Genomic DNA, 5,690 nt, shown 5'->3' with positions numbered 1-5,690 from the left:
GCTAGACTCTCCTGAGAAGAACCGCATGAGTATGAGTTCATCATCTTAAGGTGGTTGCATGGGCAACTCAGACTCCTTCCAGGGAGAATTCATGGACCAGGAAAAAGCACTCTCTAATCCACAGGCCTGTTCATCTCCCACCTCTTTGCTTCTTCCTCCTGCCCTTACCCTGCCTGCCTGTGTTCCCTCCCTCCCTCCCTCCCTCCCTCCCTCCCTCCCTTCCTTTACTCTCTCTTTTTCCTTCTTTCTTTCCTTCCTCCTTCCTTCTTAAGATTTATTTATTTGTATTTTGTATGTTCATTTGCACCATGAGCATGAAGTGCCCTTGAAAGCCAGAAGATGGTATCAGATCCCCAAGAAGTGGAGTTATAGGTGGTTGTGAGCTGCCATGAGGGTGCTGAAAATTGATTCAGACCCTCTGTAGGAACAGGAAATGCACTTAACTATTGAGCCATCACTCCAGCCCCTTTCTTAAGAAGTATATGTGTGTGTGTGTGTGTGTGTGTGTGTGTGTGTGTGTGTGTGTGTGTGTGTGGTGTGTGCACTCCTTTGAGCTGGAGTTACAGACACATATGAGAAAAAGCTGTCTAATTTCTTGGGCTGGAGTTACACCAGTGTGAACCTCAGGATGTGGATGCTGAAATCCCAACTCGGTTCTCTGAGAGAGCAGTGCATTCTCTTAACCTCTGAGCATCTCCCTAGCCTCCCCAAGAATCTTTCTTGTAGTAACAACTCTGCAGTTTTTTTTAAAAACACAGAAATAGTATAAGAATATGTTTTTGTGTTTTAGTCTCAGGTGTGGGGTGTGGGGCTGCTTCCGATTGTCCACAGTGACGGACTATGACTATTCTAGCAAAGGCATGGTTTTGCCAGCGTCAGATAGTTTCTGTGATCGCATGATGTTTAGAATACTGGGACTATTTCAGAGGGGATATAAATGCTAGAACCCCAGTAGGCAGGATTGGAGGTTGTTCGTCATTCAGGGGTGTTGGTTGCTGTTTGTTAGTAGTTGTGCTCAGAGAAGAAAAACATAGATTCAGGGGTCTCTATCTCTCTCCCCTGAAGAACCCACAAAGAACACACAAAGATCAGCTCCTCCCCCGCCTTTTTTTTTTTTTTGCTTCAGCAATCTCCTCCTCCTCCTCCTCCTCCTCCTCCTCCTCCTCTCCCTCTTCCTCCTCCTTGACTTTTCTCTCTTTGAAATACCGGGAATTGGCTCTAGGGCCTCATGCATGCTAAACAAGTAGTCTACACACAGCTAGCTATGCCTTCTGATTAGTTTATTTGGAGATTTGACCTCATTGAGCTACCCAGGTTGTCTTTGAGCTCATTCTATAGTCATGGCTGAACTTGAAAATGCTATCCTCCTGCCTCTGCTTCCCAAGTAGTTGGGGTAACAACCATCCACCACCAAGTACAGCACTGGATTTGTTCTCTTGCACATAGAATCTAAACCTCTGTCTCTTGCTGGGCAGGCTGTTTGTATCAGAACACAGAGGACTGAGTGAATCAAGCACACTTGAGGTTCTGAGCTGCTGGCCCAATGTGGCTCTCGTCATGCAGGAGAGCCCAGCAGCTACCCCTCTAGTGAAAACCAGCTCTTCCCTCCATAGATGTGGGAAGCAAGCTGACCTCTGTGAGGTTACCTGGCTCTAGGTGCTTATCACCTGCCCCTCCAGGGAGAACAAAAGTCCTTGCTAAGGACTTCCCAGAGGAGAGCGTGCTCCCTTGGCAGTACTTCTGAGAGCAGCTATGTTTGTCTCGCTCTCCATCTTCGGGGATGCAGCTAAAAAGACAGTGGGTTACCAGCTGGACAGAGACTAGAATACCTGCATAGCTAACAAGCTCTCAGATGGTGATGTTGCTGCTGCTCCCTGGACCAGACTGAGTAGCAGCAGATTCCGAGGAGTCTCTTCTGATAGTTCTCATGCCTGACCATGGAGCCAAGTCATCGAGAGAGCTAGCAGAAAATTCTAATGCCCAAGCTATGAAAATCATCACTCCAGAATGAGAGGCAAGACAGGGTATGTGCCTGGAAATGCCAGAGTCCAGCTATACAAATATAAACTATTGATGTGCATGTTGACCAGTCTTCCTCTGAGAGATTCAGGATATATTCTACTCAGGTGTTGCTTCATCCTGTGTAGAATTGTGTGTGTGTGGGGGGGGGGGAGAAATAGATCCTGGCCTGATCAAGAGTAGGGTACTGCTCAAGGTCAAAACTGTCAGGCTAATCTGAGTAGAGGTAAGCCTGTCCTCTAAATGCACATGCAGAGGATTTATAATATCTGAATGCTCTCACCATCAGGACCATTCTGTCTTCACCCCAACCTTGCATGGGAAGAAGTAAGAAAGGCACAAACCACTACTTCTGCCTCACGCATGAGGAGGCTGGGTCCTGGAGGAAGTGACATGCAAGGACCAGGGAGTTAGGTCTATCACACTATCCTCCACAGAGGCCAGTGCCATGTCCCCAATACTACCCAACAGATTCAAAGGTGGCAGTAGAAACCCTAGAAGCCAAGGGAAAGCTTGAGAGAAAAGCAGGTTTCCCCAAGGTCTCCTGGGTAGATACAATGCAGCCCATGCGTGGCTTAAAGCACTGAGAGAAGACTGAAGTATTTCTGCATGGTTTCCTCATCTCCTCTTGTGGTTGGCTTTCTAGCTCAACTCCCTGGCCACCCACAAGTCCAGCATTAGCAGATTAGAAACTTGTTCTTTATTCATTCCCTCCCCTCTTCTCAGGTTGTTCTCATTCATGACATTTTCTGACAGGGTGTCTGCCTGGTAATGCCAGAGTCCCAACTATACATATCTGGACTATCATTCGAGACTTCCTATACAGCAGATGCTGCTCCAAGTACTAAAGATACAGCAATGAGCAATGTGTGTGTGCACTCAGGCACACACATGCACATGTGCACACACATGCACACAGAAACACAAATGCACACAGAGAAAGAGACACGTTCATGCAGATGTGCACACAGACATACACTCATGTTGTCATGCACAAATACACTCACTTGTCATGCACAAGCACACACACACACACACACACACTTCTCTTGAGTTTCCAGTATGCCTTACTCCGCTTTCATTTCAGACCTTTTATTCCTTCAGTATTCGTCAGAACATTTGGCACTAGTAGAAAAGCTAGATTTTCAAGTCCTCCATCCAGTACAAAGACTTCAGTCTGGGAAAGCATTAAGCAAACTTCCCAGTCTCCAGAGACATGGCTGTATGAAGCAACTTTCTAGCATTGGTGAGCCTGTAAATCTTTCACATTGCATCCCATACAGAAGCCCAAATCAGTGTGCACTGGAGATTTCTGTTTAAATACTGTCTGGGATCACTGAGTGGCCAGACATTATCTAGTCCTGTCTCATCGCCAGCCAAAATATCCATATTTCTCATGGTGCCTTCCCCCACCTCAGCCGCTGAAAGAGGGTCTTGGAGGCCAAGGGACTCCTGGTCCCTGGTGTGCCACCAGCAAACTCCACGATCCTGGATGGTTCATTCCAATCTTTATCTTTCTGTTTCCCATTTACACAAGGATGCACTTGACAAGGAGATCCCTAGGGCATCTTTTAGCTCTTTAAAATTCTCCAGCTCTCACATATAGCTAAAGTGCATCAGTAAAATGCCTTGGGGTCCCAGTATTCCTCATGTATGTTTGCCTTTGCCTAGAGAGAAAAAAAGGGGGTGTGGGGGGTGTCCCCAAGTTAGCTGTAAGCTGTTCAAATCCTAAGTAATATGGGAAAGTTCCAGTTGAACCTGCAATTCCAGGGTTTGGATCCCAGTCCAGAGCAGGGAAGCATTGGAGGGTAGGTTGTCTGAGTCGCTGTGAAGAGCACATTTCCTGCTATTTCTTTCCAAGACTGTGTTAAAGTAACAAGCTCAAATGTGAACATTAACAACGATGACTCAGGCCTAGGGAATGTTGGTAGCAAGACTCTGGTTTTAAATAACAGCAAAAACAGGGCTTTTCTTGTCCATTTGTTGACAAAAGAAACCAAGAGATCATTAATCTAGTTCACTGGTCTCTAAACAGTATTTTTTAAATGTGTATGAGCGTTTTGCCGAGACATGCGCATGTATCTCGTGTATGCCTGTGTACCCAGAGAGGTCAGAAGACGGCACTGGATCCCATGGAACTGGAGCTTCTGAAGGCTGTAAGCCACAATGCTGGTGCTAGGACCCAGCCCAGGGCCTCTGAAAGAGCAGTAAGTGTCTAAACAAGTTTAATAGATAATGTATCCTGACGGTGAAAATATTTTGAGCATGCTTTAAATATATGGCTATTCATATATTTGAATATTATAGAGGTGCACTACTCCACTGATTAGCATATAAAACACACACAAAGTAAATTAAAATGACAAGATTAAGGGGAGAAAAATTGCCCAGAGACAAAACTTTATTAAGATTTTATTTTTGTACCAATTGGAGGGTTCTATTTTTTATCCTTTTAATTTCAGTTGAAAAGTTCATTATAAAGCAACTTGAAAGCATGTTTCTAAGCCTAATTATTTAAATTCTTTGTTTTAACTGAAAGGGCTATGGTGTAAAAATATACAGACCTAAATGGAATGTGTTGTCGAGAGTGCTTGTGATTGGGGATGCAACCCAACGCTATCTGAACGTTTAAAAGACTGAAATTAGAGCCACCACCATTGGTGTCCCCTCCTCTCCTGTGGTGGTTTGAATGGCAGTGACCCCCCATTCAAGCTCATAGGCTTGGATGCTTTGTCTTCAGTCAGTAGAACTGTTCGGGAAGGATTTAGAGGTGTGTCATCTGAGTAGGCTTTGAGATTTTTAAGACTTCTGCCACTCCCATGGGTTCTCTGGTTTGAGATGCAATGTCTCAGCTGTTTCCGCTGGCATGCCTTCAGACTTCCATCATGGGCTCTAACCCTCAGGAGCTATAAGCCTAATTGCATGCTTTCTTTTATAAGGTGCCTTGGCCACGTGGTTTATCACAGCAAAGGGAAAGTGACTCAGATACCTTCCATCATCCTTTCCTGTGTTTCCTACCGAGGATGTCTCTAAGTTATGTTAATAAAAGTGCTGGCTCGTCTCACAAGCTAGAGTTACCTGAAAGGGGGAAACTGAGAAAATGTCTCATAAGATCCAACCATAAGGCGTTTTCTTATTATTAATGGGGGAGGGCCTAGGCCATTGTGGGTGGTGTCATCCCTGGGTGGGTGGTCTGTGTTCTCTAAGAAAGCAGCCTTATCAAGCCAGGAAGGAAGCCAGTAAGCAGCATCCCTCTATGGCCTCTGCATCAGCACCTGCCTCCAGGATCCTTCCCTGTTTGAATTCTTGTCCAAAGTCCTTTAATGATGAACAGTGCTGCGGAAGTGTAAGCCAAATAAACCCTTTCCTCCGCAACTTGCTTTTTGGTCATGGTGTTTCTTCACAGCACTAGAAACCCTGACTAAGTTAATAAACATCCATAATGCAATCAACATATGAACAGCCCCTCAGAAAGAACCTATTCACTAAATAGATAAATATTGAGCCTAATGTCTCTATTTTTTTTTTTTAATTTTTTAAAAAAGATTTTGTAGCTGTCTTCAGACACTCCAGAAGAGGGTGTCAGATCTTGTTACGGATGGTTATGAGCCACCATGTGGTTGCTGGGATTTGAACTCCAGACCTTTGGAAGAGCAGTCGGGTGCTCTTAC

Source organism: Mus pahari, chromosome 16 (genome assembly GCF_900095145.1).
Source record: "Mus pahari chromosome 16, PAHARI_EIJ_v1.1, whole genome shotgun sequence".
Classification (NCBI taxonomy): Eukaryota; Metazoa; Chordata; class Mammalia; order Rodentia; family Muridae; genus Mus; species Mus pahari.
Note: the sequence above shows the minus strand (reverse complement) of the source record.